We start from the raw sequence: 16,900 nt of genomic DNA on the forward strand, positions 1-16,900 counted from the left end.
CAGGAATGGGTTCTGGTGAGGTACTGCTGAATTCTCACTGTGTCCCCACATGATAAGAAGGGCAGTAAGTTCCCTGGACTGTCTTTTTATAAGGACACTAATCTCATTTCCCCAAGGCTCTGCCCTCATCATCTAATTACCTCTCAAAGGTCCCGCCTCTTAATACCGTTGCCTACGAGGATAGAATTCCAACATAAAAATTTTGGGGGCAAATAAACATTTACATCATAACAGGGTAAACTGGCCCTGACCTAAGGACATTGTCCAAAATGGTACTGTTATAAAAGTGTTGTGCAGTTTTGCTTAGTTAGTTAGTTAGTTTTGCCATAAGCTGAACATGCTTTCCAAAGAGAGACAAAGAGAGAGGGGGAAACATGAGAAATCATTCCTCACGGGGGATGGCCATGCTGCAATCCCTTCTCCTCCAGTCTCCTTGAGATTTAGGGCACACACATACACCTGGTGTGATTTTCAAGATGCTAGGACTCCAACCACAAAGTCAGCTATATGGAATTCAGTGCCTTAACCTCCACATCGCCTTCTGGCTCCAAAACTGTTCTGCAGTTTGTTGTTTTTATTTTTGCGATATTTTTGCTATAGGGAAAGTGTGTTCGCCAGAGAGCGAGAAATCATCCCCCAAGGGAATAGCCATACAGCAATTCCTTCTCTATTTTCTTCTCAGGATTTTGGGCATGCATGCACACGTGCCCGGTGTGAGTTTTAAGCCTCTGGGTCTGGGATTCAAATCGTGGTCAGCTACATAACCATTATAACGTAACCATTACATCATCTGCTGGTCTCTACTTATCTCTTTATTACCAAAACACATGAGAAAAAATGGAGGGGAGAACCCTATGGGTATAAGACCTGAAGCATCTGCGATACTGTGATTTATAATAAGAAATACATATTTGGTTTTGGTGCCTATTCTTGGCTCAGAGCTCCTAAAATCCCTGGAGGGAATTCTTTTTTTGCCAATTAGATGACTGATGGTTGGGAACTCTCTGGGCATCAGAATGGGGGCTGATTGCTTGAAGAACCAATCAGGTTATTAGAGGTTAGAACATTCAGACCCACCCCCCCAGACCTTGTCTCTTGAGAAGGGGAGAGGGGTTAAAAGTTGAGTTTATTACTCATTAATGGTAATGACATAGTCAACCATACCTTTGTCATGAAGCCTCTAAAACTACAAAAGGACAGGATTCAGAGAGCTTCTGGGTTGCTCAACATGGAGAGGGTGGCACACCGAAGGAAACATGGAAGCTCATACTCCTTCCTCAAATCTTGCCCTACGCATCTCTTCCACATGGCTGGTACTAAGTTGTACAGTTTTCAAATAAATAAGGGGTAATAGTAATGTAAAGCAGCTTCCTGAGTTTTGTGAGTCACTGTACCAAGTGACTGACCCTGAGAAGGGGATCATGGGAACCTCTAATTTGTAGCCAAATCAGATAGAAGGGTGGGTAACTTGAGAACCTTCTGCATGTGACTGGAGACTGAAGTCGGGGGCAACCTTATAGAACTGAGCCCTTAACCTATTTGAGGTCTGCACTGAACTCAACGTGGTGTCAGAAATGAATGGAATTGCAGGACATGCAACTAGTGCTGGAGAGTTGGTCAGTGTGGGAGAAACCCACACACTGGATGACTGTCAATGCTCAGTGTTGAGTTTTACGAATGTACATATTATATATACCATATCCTTGGGAACTTGTAGGTGCAGAGACAGGATGGGGAGAAGGAGAAGGGTTAGAATAGAGATTAAGGGGCAGAGATGTCAGAATGAAGGAGAAAAAAAATAGTAATGTAGGGAGGAAAAAAGTCAGCTAAGACAGAATGTTCCTCCTTTCCTCTTGACCTGGAACTACCTGCCCTTAAGGATCTTCTGAATTTGAAGACACATGGGAATTAGATGATGCCCATACATTTCTTGGGGTACCTGAGAGGCTGAAGCAGCACTTCCACAGAAGTAGCTTAGCTGCAGAAAGTTGAGGGTTGAGTAGTCTATTCTAGGGTATATTTCTTTCACCATCAGCCACAAGGGCTTTCTGCAGTCAGAAACTAAGCCTATCTCATTCAGGAACATCCAGGACAACTCATTACAAAGCCCGTATCTGGGGTAGTTTTTTGCTGCAGCTTAGTAATCAGTGGTGGAACTCATTCTCTTACTGTGGATCAATTCACCCCAGTGGGTTCTCATCTCAACTCCTGGTCTCAAATCCCTTTTAAATAGTATTTTATGCAGAGGTAAAGTAAGTCCAAGAAATCTCAGATGTCCCATGAATAACCTTGGATAGAGCGGTTTGAGAAAGGGGGAGTTATTTGGTGCTGTTCTTAAGTAGCCAGAGGGAATGGGTATCTAGAAGCAGACAAATAAGCTTTTTCTTATAGGGAAGACTCCAGAAGTGTGGAAAATTAGTTGTCTGAAGCTGGCCTCCTTAATGGCAAAACCTGATACAGGGAGCTGTATACAAATGATTTATTAAAAGGGAATGCTTTTAGGAGAAACTTGTTGGCAGAAGAGGCATAAAAAATAATGTATTTTCAAGTGAAGTTGCAGACTAATCAATACTTCAGGAAATTCTGGGACATCAGTCTTGCCTTGATTCATGGAAGGCTCTGGAATGTCGGCCTTGGCCTGATCCCAACGGCTGCTCGTCAGTTGTGGATATGAGCTGTTATAGGCCCAGGGTAATGACTTTCTCCAAAAAGCTCTAAGTGAGGAGCCTTCAAAGACCCAAGGGTGATTTTCCAGAGATGGCTGTGTCACAGCAACTGGGAGATGAGTGCCCTGAACCTGGATATCTGGAAAGGGCATCAAAAGGGCCCTACTCAAGTCTGCTATGAGAGTCTCTTTTAGGACTAGAATTAAATCAATGGAAAAGAACTCTGGACTAGAGCAACCCCAAGCCAGGGTTAAATCCCTTTTTTAAACTTCTAATTTCTCCCAGTGCCAAAGTGCAGCAAATGTGTGTGTCAGCAAACTTTGTCATCTCTCTGCCACTACTTCTCTATTCCATAAAAGGAAAGTGTTGGAAAATGCATTTTGAAAGAGCTCAATGCATTTCCACACAAGGAATATATACAAGGAAAAATTCCTGGTAAATAACACTTCCTTTGTCAACTTTATCCCATAAATGAATTATGTACAGATATACATTATTTGTGTATGTGTGTGTGCATAGTTCTTTTTTATTTGGGTTCAACTAATGAACCCAGTAGTTTTAGGATTCCTTCACTTATTCATAACCAGTGTAAAATAAAGAAATAAAGGCATTTAGCAAATATTAAAAATACAGTAGACAAATAATTATACAATACTACACATTTTTACCTTTAAGTAATAAGTTGCAAAATATATGTGTGTACAAAATAATGTTTTTTTTTTCTTTTAGAGGTTTTTGCTATAGGGTGCGTGTGCTTGCCAGAAAGACAGAGAGAGACAGAGACATAGAAAGTGAGAAATCACTCCCTGGGGGGATGGCCACGCCACAATCCTTTCTCCTCCATTCTCCTCTCAGGATTTTGGGCATGCACGCATACGTGCCTGGCGTGAGTTTAAGCCACCTGGTCCGGGACTCGAACTGCAGTCGACTACATGGGAGTTCAGTGACATAGCCATTATGCTAACTGCTGGTCCCACCAAAATAATGTTTTAAAAACATAGGTGGGGGCCTTTCTTGCAGCATAGCAATTAAGTGCAGCACAGGGGAAGCCAGATTCCACATGGCCAACCAGGGTTTGAGTCTTAGCACTGGTAGCTTGAAAAAACATGCCAGGCATGCTTGCTTATTGTTATGATTTTGATGGGATGGAGAATGGGATGAAAAAAAATTATGGCTTGACCAGGCCTAATTAGAGTTCTCTCCCTCTCTATCTCTCATATGTTCATGTGCCCTCTGACACAAAAACAAAACAAAACAGAACAGAACACAGAAAACCATATACAGTTTTCTACTTGGGATCTTTGAAGCACCTTCAAAAAACATGTTTTAAATTTGCTGCAGGGTATGTGTGCTCACCAGAGAAAGACAGAGAGAGAGAGTGAGAAACCACCCCATGGGGGTGGAGGGGGTGATCGCCATGCCTCAATCCCTTTATTTTCCTCTCAAGATTTTGGGCATGTGTGCACATGTACCATGTACTTTTCAAGCTGCCAGGTCCAAGACTTGAACTATGGAGTCAGCCATGTGAGATCCAGCTACTTCAAACACCACACCACATCCATAAGCTGATCCCCAGATGTATATATTTAATAGGAAAGGGCTGAAATTATTTATTAAAATTAGGTGTTTTAAAGCCTGATGACCCACTGACAAACTATTGAAACTGGTTAAAATAATTCAGAAATCATTGAGTAACAGAAAACTATGACTTTTTATTATAAGACATGTTTCAGGTATTTCAACAATTAACTGTTATTATTCTACTTAGACTTTGGTGGTTCTAAATTCTCTGAGGCGAGTATCTTAATTTTCTAATATTTCCCTCTCTTTTCTTCTGTTACACAACCACAGAATAGTTAGTTTACTTTGTGGGTAATGCTTGAATCTGGGTGATTGTTTGTTTGTTTGTTTATTTATTTATTTAAGATCCTCACATCATTAAAACAAATTTCAGGGCCAGTTGATGGCACGATTGTTGGGGCAACCAACTCCCACATGGCTGACTGCAAGTTTCAAATCTTGGACCTGGTTATTTTTAGGACACACCAGCTATGTGTGCTTGCATGCCTAAAATTTTGAAAGGAGGGAGAGATAGCAGAAAAGAGATTGTGGCATAACAATCCTCCATGGGGGTTGTTTCCTCACTTTCCTTTTCTCTTTCTGTCCTTCTCTGGGGAGTGTCCCTTCTGTAAATTGAAAAACAGATCAAAATGAAAAAGAAAAAAACCTTCAAATGTTATCATGAATGACTGGATATGAAGCATCTGTGTTTGTCAATGGTTCTCAAGATTTGCTGCATGTTTGGATCATCCAGGGCAGGGGTCGCCAACTAACAGGCCACATCACAGTACTGGTCCAGTCTGTGGGCTGTTAAGAACAAGGCTGTAGAGCAAGAGGTGAGCAGCAGATGAGCAAGCGAAGTTTCATCTGTATTTACAGCCACTCCCCATTGTTTGCTTTGCAGCCTGAGCTCTGCCTCCTATCAGATCAGCAACAGCATTAGATCCTCATAGGAGTGTGAATCCTATTAAAATTGCACATGTGAAGAATATATGTTGCATGCTTCTTTTTTTGTTGTTGTTGGAGAGGTTTTCGCTATAGGGCGTGTGCGCTCGCCAGACAGAGAGAGAGAGACAAAGAAACAGAAAGGGAGAAATCATCCCCCAGGGGGGATGGTCACGCCGCAATTCCTTCTCCTCCATTCTCCTCTCGGGATCTTGGGCACACACGCACACGCACCCGGCATGAGTTTTAAGCCACCGGGTCCGGGACTTGAACTATGGTCAACTACGTGGGAGTCCAGTGACATAGCCATTATGCTAACTGCTGGTTCCCTGTTGCATGCTTCTTATGAGAATCTAATGTCTGATGATCTAAGGTGAAGCTGAGGTGGTGACCCTAGTGCTGGGGAGTGGCTGCAAATACTGATCATCATTAGTTGTATAATTATTTTATTGTATATTACAATGTAACAATAGTAGAAGTCGTAAATTAAATATGGTTCAATGGCTCCAGCTGAAAGATGTAGCCTTATTTTCTTCCTATGAGTCTGATCTTAAGGAACCAATACAATGTAGCAGAAGTGAGTCTGAATTGTTAAGCGATATTGCAGTTTATGCTTTAATCTCTTACAATGCTCAACAGTCTGGTAAATATTAACCACCATAGAAGAAGCCCAATTATCTAAAGACTGCAGAGCAGTGAATAAGTCCAAGTTAGCCAAGTAGAGAGAGGAGAGAGAGAGAGACAGGCTCTCTGACAGTTTTAAAAAGCTGAATTAATCTTACAGTCTTCATTCACCTAAATTTGACAAGTATAAAAGGCAGTCTTACTGTTTCCATTTTTATAAATAACACTAAAGTTCAAAATGATTAATGTGGGTAAGCCTCCGTTAAGTTACAGAACCTAAACTGGGACCCAGATTTTTCTGAGTCCTAACTTCTATCACTCAAAATGCTTCCTCATGTTCGTGTGTTCTTGAAATGTTCACTTATTTTTGAAAGAATGCTTATTTGTAAAAGGAGGCATTAGTGAAATAAGTTTTCTTTGTGAAATATTGAATGAATACACCTCAGTGTTTTTTCCTACTCTTCTGTCCTAAATCTTATAGCTGGTAGCACACAAATTCCCAGACAATTGGCTTCTTAGCATACCCTTGGGAATAGATATCTATTTCCTAATTTCCTGGCCTTTGTCTGAGCCCCTGGATTCTTTCCCATCTTGAACAACTTTCTCACCCTGGGTTTTGGATATTTTGGGTAGGTAAGCTCAAACTAAGATTCTGCCATATCTATGAAGTCAATTTCCCATGTTCTTTAGTATATTTACTTAGATTAAAATAACAATTGATACAAAAGAAATTTTAGCAAAGAGTTCATAAAGATTTAGAGTGGTTCCCAAACTTTAGGTTTTTTTTTATTTTAGATTGTATCTTTCTGAACAGCCACCTATTTATAATTTCAGATTTCCAGAACCTACAGCCATATAAATGTCAGAGAAAAATCTTTACAAGTTTTAAATAACTATGAAAACTAAGACTAAAATGGTAAAAATGAATTAAGGCACCTAACCACATTTGTTGGATCATTCAAGGTATAGGATAAAGTCAGTAAGTTAAAACTCAAGTGATATAGAATAACCTTGTTTAATAATCCTGTTAAGAACAGTACATCAAAATATAGGCATCCTTTGGTAGAATATACAGCCTATAAAATGGTGACTAGTTGCATTGTAACAACATTCTATCCCTGTATTTTAAGATTAAAGGGATGTGTTTCTGCAATAATAATGATTGCTGATGGTTTCAGCAGAACAGAATTATTTCTCCTCCAGGGTTTTGCTGGTATTTGTGTCATGGGAGGAAACATGAGGTTTAGCAATTAGCATTTTAAAAAGACTTGCTTCCTTATCAGTTGGTTAATTTCAAGTGGGTTTGACTAACCATATGCATGAAGTAAAGCAATTAAAGAAATATATAGTTACAAACTGGTGTTTGATCACTTTCCATCTTCTTTGGAGTGAGTGTTCTCCAAAATACAGCTTCTCTCTCTACCTTTTTCTCCAGAAACAAGCTAGTCATCCCAATCTCTAGTGGGATAGGTTAAGTTTCTATCAAAACTATCCAATGTCTCTATTGTATTCACCCCCTTTTTAAAAAGACATTTTATTTTATTTGAAACACTTAAAAGAGAGAAATTGAGAGGTTACTCTGGAAGAATTCAGATGGAGGGTCTGGAATGGCAACCTTGATCTACCACTTCAATTTCATGGCAATAATCCTAGAGCTCCACTGAACACAGTTTGGAAATTCTTACTCTAAACAGTGGCCATTAGAATGACTTAGGGATCACTGAGAAGTTCTGATGACAGCATCTTATTCCTAGAGACCATGATTTAACAGGTCGAAACTAATAGCAGAGCATGAGTTTTTTGAAAAGCTCTAGGTGATTCTATGGGACAGCTAGGACTGGTCATCATTACCCTGAAGGATCACTGAGGGGTCAGGACAAGTCTACACCGAATTTTACTGACATGAACTAAAAATCATAGAAGCAGAGATAACCAAGAATTCGGCTGGCCTATTATGTATCTATGAATATTTAGATCCAGGGGGATTTTGCTTTAGCCTACAGGGTTTTGTTTCCCAGAATATTTACTCCATGGTTTTTATCTCTGGTAAGGAAATTGACTATAAGCAGTTAGTTACATCAATGAAATGGTCCCAAAGCCATTGCTATATTCAATCCACATTCTTAAGTTTGTTTTGAAGGACTTAAGACAATGTCACACCAAAATAAGCTACTCTGGCATGTAAATTGACTAGTCTAAGTTACAGGTGCAAACAGCAGGAAAAAAAAAAAGCAGGAATAAGAAGACCGTTCGGACCTTTATGCTTTTTTTCTTTTAAAAAATGCTTAATTTTATTTATTTATTTTTATTATTATTATTTTTAAAATCTGATATAGTGCTGAAAGAGAGAAAGTGAGAAAGCAAGCCACCAGGTCCAGGACTCGAATCACAATAGGCCGTGTGGGAGTCCAGTACCTTATCTACCATGCCGCTTACAGGCCACTATGCTTTTTCTTAAAAGCAGGGGATGAAATTCTCATGTAAAAGATACCCCCTTCCTGTAGTAGAAGCAAATCAACATTATTATCATCAAGGACAAGAAGTTGAGGCTGAGAGAATTTTGAACATATTTTATTAAAATGTCTTTTATCTCCTAGCTCCCTGATTTATTTGCTTTTGCACACTTATTATGCTTTGTCCGATTTGATATGTAAGTGTCCAACTCTTACGAAGGCTTCTGTGCTGTGTAAAACTTTTATTAAATGAATTTGTATGTTTTTCTCCTGTAGATCTGTCTTACATCAACTTAATTTTCAGGCACAAATAAAGAAAGACAAACAAGCAAACAAAAAAACTAACAAAACCCTCAAAAGAATAGAGAAAAAGTTTGTCCTTCCTTACAGTTTCATAAGTCTTTCATAAATTTCTTTTTTTCATTCCTCTTTCTAATTCCCAGACAGTGCATGCCTTTTCAAAAAAGAGAGGCAGTGGAGTGGGGAAGGGTGTGTAGCCCATACCCCCCCAGTGGGATGTGGCCACACAAAAATTCCTTCCCTTCCGTCTCCATCCATAGGTAGCTGCTGTGGTCTTCTGGGCTTGATCCAATCAGTCTGCTAACTCCTCATACCTTCCTTGTGGTTGCACATACATGCTTTTCCACACACACACACACACACACACACACACACACACAAATTCTTATAGTTTTCCTTTTTCACTACTTCCAGAGTACAGGGTGAAATAGATCAAATGTATGGGTGTTTATGGGAGTCCTTTATTACCTACTCAGTGGGGACAATGAAGTCTAAGAGGTTGTCGATCTTATTTTTAATAATCAATCTGCCATATTTCTGCCCCAAATGGCAAGAATTCTCAAAATATTTTGAGTCAGTTTTGCCATAAATATTCATCACTTTTAAATATTGAGAGTTTTATGACCACAAAGAATTTTTCTTTCCTTGTAATTTATCTACTCTCCTTCTTCTGTCTTCAAAAATGCAACTAAGTAGGAAAGTGGTCTGACATTCAGCTAACTGTGATGCCAGTCTTTCTGGAATGCTCTCTTGTATTGCGCTGTGACTTCCCTGGAATTCAATTCCTGTTTACCAAGGGCACCCACTTACTTTAATATCTTATGTTGGAAAAAATGGAAAAAAGGGAAAGTGATACAATAGGCTCCTGCCACTAGTTTGTGAGTTAGCCTTTAAAAAATAGTAATAGCAAAGAATTTATACATAGACTTAATCCGATAATATTCCTTTTGTGTGTGTGTTGGGGCAGGGGAGGGGTGTTTGAAAGATTAAAGAAAGCAGTAGTTCTAGGAAGGTGCTGAGAAAGAGGCACAAATGGTGCTTTAGTCCAGTGGTCCTCCCTTGCCTGCACTGAGCTCAGAACTCTCTCTTTGACCTGGTCTATGGTTTCCACCCTGTTGGTCGTGACCCTGCAGACTTCACATCTGTCCAAACTCTGGATTCATAACTGAGCCTTCCACTTGTTTTCTTCCATCCTTCAGCTTTGTGCTCGGTAAAGAATACCTGGATCTCATATCCAACCTAGACTCTGAGGACTCTGCAACTACTTTTAGTTGTGGTTGTACATAAGAAGTACATACAATAATGGCTGAATTCTCAAATGTCTATTTATAAATAATTCTAGTATAAGACAGTGGCAAAATATCCAAATATTTTAAGATTGGGAGAATCTTTATAACAGAGTCACAACTGTTGGCTGTCTGAGGTAGGTGGAATAAGTGGTAGCCACCTGCACCCTCCCCTTTCCCACCCTGCACTGTTAGGGGTCTCTTGGCAGCTTGACTTGGTAGAGCACTGAGTTGCCTGAGGTGAAGTAGATTTGAGCTGAGAGGAGGTTGTCCAACAACAGTAACTGCCTTCAAAATCTGTGTAGGGAGCAGAGTCTCCCTCTCCACTTACTGAAAGGCCTAAATTATATTATCATCTGGTGATGCTGACGGCTAGGCAGTTGGCGTGACTCAGTGAAGTGCTCCCAGTCCCAGTGAGATGAAAGTGGCACCAATGAGTCACCTTTTGAGAAGCTCATCAGCAAAAATCAGTCTCCCACAACATTAGTGAGAGATTTTAAAAAGGAGAAGGGTAGATTTTGCATAGAGATAAAGAGGCTCAAGGTATGCCTCTATGTATACCCTTTGGAATGTGTTCTTCAGTCTATCCTGTATAGTAAGTTGTGTGTAAGAGAAAGTGTGTGTGTGTGTGTGTGTGTGTGTGTGTGTGTGTGGTTGAGGGGAAGTGGGAATAAAAGGCAGCTCCAAGTTTGGTGTTTATATTTTATATCTAATAAAAGAAATAGCACTCAGAGGACGGAAAACAAACAAACAAAAAACGTTCCCGTTTAGTAGGTAGTGATAAGACGGTGACACAATTCAAGTGTTGCACATCACACTGGTACATTGCATTTAAGCTTAAATCCAGAATTGTGAAATACAGTGCCTTTTAGGGATAGTATTTGTTTTTTAAGTGTATATTATTTAGAAAATACAGGAATATAATCAGAAAAAAGTGGGATGATAAATAAAATATGGAAGCATAAGGTAAAATCAGCTGCTCCCTGCTTTGTAAAAAAAAAAAAAAGTAAAAACACCTGAGATAGGCCAATCTGATGTCTTTAACTTAGAGGGTCTGGCCCAAGTTTATTTCACTTGGGCACTTTTTCTGTTCACATTAAAAATCAGATCATCTCGGGAACCAGCAGTTAGCATAATGGCTATGTCGCTGGACTCCCACATAGTCGACCGTGGTTCGCGTCCCGGACCCGGTGGCTTAAAACTCACGCCGGGCGCGTGTGCGTGCGTGCCCAAGATCCCGAGAGGAGAATGGAGGAGAAGGGATTGTGGCGTGACTATCCCCCCTGGGGGGTGATTTCTCGCTTTCTGTCTCTATGTCTCTCTCTGTCTGTCTGTCTGGCGAGCGCACGCGCCCTATAGTGAAAAACCTCTCAAAAAAAAAAAATCAGATAATCTCTGGTAACACTCTGAAAAAACATAGAATGCCAAGAGGAAGAACTGAAAAAAAAAAAGATTTAGAAAAAAGAAAAAAAGAGTAACTAAAGAAAAAGTTCCCGAGGATTAACAGGACAGACGTTTTTTAATTACTGGTTCCTTTAGAAGTTCAAAAGAAAACCTAGTACTATCTATTGTAGTATAAAATCATTTTTCTTGGAGAATTTGGGGTATCTCTCTGCTACCAAAGCATCTTTCTGAGCTTACTGTTCTAAGAAACGCCTACCCCACTCTGGCTAATTGTCTAACATATTTACTTTCAACTAACAGTGCAGTTTCACTTGGACTGCTTCCAAGTGGAGAAGCATTTATTTTTTGGGAAGATTTGCTTACTCGATTATTATCTACAAAGTGCATACCAAACGAAGATGATTCTTCCTACTTCAATAACTAACAGTTAGGATAATAAATGAAGCCTGTTGCAATAGCATTTTACCCAAATTCTAGCTCTTGAATAAACAAAAGCAAACACTAGCATTAGCAAGATGAATATAGTGAACAGAGGGGTCAAAGGTAAAGGAAAACTCATACATTACTCACTTATTTCCTAGGTGGAAAGAATAAGGTGTCTAGCAATTTTCCCAAATTTTATCTCGTTTTGAGAAATCTCTGAGTGTTTTTAGACCCAGGGGGAACCCCCCTTCCTGAGAGGTTCCTTGTGATGTGTTTCATTTCCCTGCCATTCTGGACACAGTTAATGAGTGAGGGTGGGCAGTGAGAATCTGGGCAGTAGTTAGTACTTTGTTTGGTTAGCAGTCTGGAAGTGACCTAGCATGAACACTCTCCCCAGAAGAGGGCTCGTGATTGACTGGACAGCTTAGAGACTTCTCTTTTTGGGACATTTAATCTGAGATGAACAGAAAAATCAGTTTGGGTGATGGAGCAGAAGACAAAAGTCATCGGAGAAAAAGAGTAAACAGAAGCCATGAGGCTGCAAAAGCTGTGCGGTGCCAAAAGCATGGAGGTGGAAGGAAGAAACAGAAGTAGAGAAAGCTACCAGGCAGCAGATGCAAGAGAAAAATAAGCAGAGAACAGCTGAGGTACTGAGATGGTAGAGGACTGAAGTAGGAAACCACAAAGGCCTGCTGCTGAGCCCATATGATAGACTGGAATGGAGAGGATTTTCCAACTGCTACTCTCCCATGAGGACTGACCATTGTGTTTCAGAATATTCTTACAATAAACCCACATGATCTGACATATCCCAAATGCTGGCAACCTAAAGGAGTCTACCTAACATAGTTCCACAGTGCATCTTAGGATACATTTCTAACATTTTCTGTGATGTGAAATATAGTATGTCATGATTTGATGACCTACTTAATGTTTGCACTTGTAAACACAGTTGACCTCAGAGTAGCAGAATGAGTCTCCTTTTTCTGAAACGTTCTATGCTAATATAAATACTGGGGGGGACACATTCTTTCAATATAAAATGATCAGGATGAGTTCACTGCCCATTATTTAATGAAAACCAGCTATTCTTCTGTTCAGGACCCTAGTGCAGTTTGAATGTTGTTATTGTAAATTTGTTATTATAAACAACTCCATACACTTTTACAGCAATGGATTTTCAGTGTGGGGAACATCGCTGGAAGTTAAGAGAGCTCCTTTCATAAGCAATCAGAGTAGAAGGGCAAAGTTTAAGTTTCTAATTCAGAGAAGAACGTGGACTACTGCCCTCTTCTGGACAAAATAGGAGGAGCAGTAGATTGTGAAAAAACAAAATCCTTGAGTATTTTCCAAATTCATTTCCAACAATATTTAATGAATACTTACAATCTGTGGGTTTACTATGCCATGTTGGGTCAAACTTCAAGACTACTTAGAATTATCCCTCCCTTTAAAAACTTATAAATGAGGAACCAGCAGTTAGCGTAACGGCTATGTTGCTGGACTCCCACGTAGTCGACTGCGGTTTGCATCCCGGACCCGGTGGCTTAAAACTCACGCCGGGCGCGTGTGCGTGCGTGCCCAAGATCCCGAGAGGAGAATGGAGGAGAAGGGATTGTGGTGTGACCATCCCCCCTGGGGGGTGATTTCTCGCTTTCTGTCTCTATGCCTCTCTCTGTCTGTCTGGCGAGGGCACGTGCCCTATAGCGAAAACCTCTCAAAAAAAAAAAAACTTATAAATGTAATAGGGAAATGAAATTTCTCAGAAATGAAAGATAACTTCACTGGATAATCCAATACAGTATCAAAAATAAAGTTTATGTGTATTGCCACACTTGAGAAAACGGTGTTATTTCCATGTTTTGTAAAATGCATTTGCTTCAGTTAGACAGAAAGCAGAAATATACACAAAAGAAGTTTGTCAATGCCAAATTCTTGGAATATTAGCAGGCACAAAACATAATAAAATTATATTTCACAGACTGATTAAGACATTAGACTAAAATGCAAACTTTCCTTGCTCCATTTTCATAAATAGGGTGTTTTGAGTAAGGTTAATCGAATTCCCTTATCTTTCCAAGGATCGTTCATCATCTTTGCTCACTTGCCTCAACATAGTAATGCAGACTAACTTTCACGGGAAGAACTATGGATATGTCAGCAAATGGGTCTCATAGATTTAAAGCCTAGGAGACCCTCACACAGGCTTTGAAGCTAGGCCCTGTGTTCCTGCTACCCCTTTCATAGAGTGGTAGCTTATGTGTGCATCTGCCATTGTGCCTTGCATATCACTTCCTTGGACTTCCGAGAAAGTCATTGGCCAATGATATTCTGTGGTTCTGAGCCAATAATGCTTTGAAGTTCTTGGTCATAGTGTCATTCAACAGCACTTCTAATGGTTATAAGATAAAGACAGTAGATTTCATAGTCATGGAATGGTCTGAGAAAGAACACAGATTTGATTATTGAAGTTGAAATTTGAAGGAAAAAAAGGCAGTTGCTGTATTTAATATGTTTCGTGGTATTTAAAAGAAAGTCATTATTTCAGAAGAAAAGGTTGAACATTGCATCTCAGTTGCAAGAAGTTGACACTACCCTGGCAAGAAGAGAATATGATTTCCCTTGCCCTGTCTTCCTTCCACCAGCTAGAGTTGTGCCAAGAGTTGAGAATAATTCTGGGTGTGGGTCAAAAGGTGGGACACGGTCAAAAACAAAGCAGACAAGCAGCCACCAAAGTAAAAACGGCATAGAAATATAAGCAACAATCAGAACGGCTTTGCCCTCAGTGCTGATTGTCAGTTTACAGCCTCTTAGCTCAAAACCTAGTCTGCATTGCCCTGCTCATGATACTGGAGCTGGATTATACAACATCTCTCCCTTGACAGTAGAAGGTGCTGCAGGGACACTGCGGGCTGGAGGATGCAGCCCTTCTGCCCCTGACTGCTGACTGGCAGCACACTGGATACGCAGTGGCCTTCTTTTCTAATTTGCTAGTTCCAGCTGGTGCTTCTCTCACTGTCAACCTCAGTGCACTTGTACTCAGTGCAGATTTCCAGTTTGCCTATTTGAGTCCATTGTTCCCTGCCCATCAGACTTACTCTGGCAACCAGTGGTCTTCTCCACCAACCATGGTCTGCAGAATCACCCCTCTCCAACTAGTTTTAAGTCCCAGCTTTGGGAGGAGGATCTTCTTCAAAAATGTGTTCCTTCTTTCCTCTCTCAGGCCTATGGTCTTATATATATGTGTGTGTGTGTGTGTGTGTGTGTGTATAAGTAAGTAAATAACTTTTTATATTCAATATTCCTTGTTGAAATAATTTTCTGGTTTTTGGGGTTTTTTTTGTCTCCTCACTGGACCCTCACTGCTTTACTTTCTAAGTCATGGTATTCCCCCTTGAAATTGTCTAATAAAGGCAAATTTGTTTGTACCTGTTCAAGTGCCAAATCAGTGCTTCTGAGTACAAATCTGAATTGGAGGTTGCAATGCTCTTCTTTAATGGATAACCCCATTCATAAGTGATTTAGGAGTTTTAGGATTTATATATATGTGTGTGTGTGTGTGTGTGTGTGTGTGTATGTATATAAGTAAGTAAGTAAATAACTTTTTATATTCAATATTCCTTGTTGAAATAATTTTCTGGTTTTTTTTTTTTTGTCTCCTCACTGGACCCTCACTGCTTTACTTTCTAAGTCATGGTATTCCCCCTTGAAATTGTCTAATAAAGGCAAATTTGTTTGTACCTGTTCAAGTGCCAAATCAGTGCTTCTGAGTACAAATCTGAATTGGAGGTTGCAATGCTCTTCTTTAATGGATACCCCCATTCATAAGTGATTTAGGAGTTTTAGGATTCAAAACCTTTGAATTCCTTATATAGATTCACCCACTGAAGTCTTGTACATTCAGATAAGAAGCAGGATTTTTCAAAATATAGGATGAGCATGATTTGATGGTATTATTCTGTGTAGACTCAACTATAAATGCATGATTTTATTGAAATAGGAATAATTTATTCAGGGGAAAAATCTCCTCTGACAGTAGGCTCCTATCTGGATTATGTGGAATCTTTTGCCCTAGAGCTTACACTTATTACCACATTCACCACTTAGGCTTCCTGCCTTAGGCATCCTTGTCTGTATTGCCTTCTATGGACATTTCCTTTCAATTATTTCATTAATTTGGTATCACTCACCCCCCCCCATCACTCAAGCTATATAATTAAGAAAAAATTTCAATTTATATTACAAAATGATTTCATTTTAATTTTTTAGAATTTTATACAAGTACAGTAAATTGGATTCCAATTTTTTAACACAGTGATTAGAGCTTCAAGCTTTACAAATCTTTTTATGCTGTACTTTTTTCTTCTTTTATAAAACATTCTCTTACTTGAATAACATCAGTGATGTGCTGTTTTTACTGAAAAATGATGAATTTCTTCTATGACCTTCAGAGATACCATGCTATTGACATGGACACTGACAGAAAGAGCTTTTCCAAGTTTTACAAACAGAATTCGTTCAAGGCCGAGTAGCTGTAAACACTGTTGGTATCCAGAAGGTATGAATACTCTTAAGCAGGTTTTGGAAGGGACATTCATCACACTCAAGCTATTTATGATTGTAATACAGTGCCCAGACTTCAGCTAGGGAAAGCAATATCTGAAATTCAAGAGAACTACAGTTGAAAGAGTTTTCATCTGACAATATGGAAACTGAGGTTTGGACAGATTTGCTTAGGGTTACACAGTGGGAATGGAGTTGAGTGAAAAACATGGATTCATTCTTTTTTTTTTTTTTTTTTTGAGAGGTTTTTGCCTTAGTGTGTATGTGCCTGCAAGAGAGAGAGAGAGAGAGAGAGAGAGAGGAAGGGAAAGTGAGAAATCAGCCTCCAGGGTGGATGGCCATGCTGCAATATCATCTCCATTCTCTTTCTGGGATCATGGGCATGCATGCACATGTGCCCAGTGTGATTTTCAAGTCACCAGGTCTGGGACTCAAACTGTGGTGGGCCATGTGGGAGTCCAGTGATATAACCACTACTCCATCTGCTGGCCTTTGTATATGTATTTGTAAACCTTGAAATACATTATTGTGTAACTAAGGGATCTTTGTTGTTGTTCTTAGACCAGAGACAAGTATAAATATATTTTCTATTTTCCCTTGTAATAACTATATATATATATATATATAATTATTATATTAGTTAAATATATAGTTATAATTATATAACTATATATAG

At 39.5% G+C, this 16,900-nt stretch overlaps 1 protein-coding gene across 1 annotated transcript in view; it reads right to left on the reverse strand.

Annotated features, from left to right (window-relative positions):
* The window catches only part of TRAPPC3L (trafficking protein particle complex subunit 3L), a 46,384-nt gene that overhangs the window by 14,131 nt on the left and 15,353 nt on the right, over positions 1–16,900 (reverse strand). The window lies entirely within an intron of this gene.

Source organism: Tupaia chinensis, unplaced genomic scaffold, assembly GCF_000334495.1.
Source record: "Tupaia chinensis unplaced genomic scaffold, TupChi_1.0 Scaffold143787_1, whole genome shotgun sequence".
Taxonomy (NCBI): domain Eukaryota; kingdom Metazoa; phylum Chordata; class Mammalia; order Scandentia; family Tupaiidae; genus Tupaia; species Tupaia belangeri.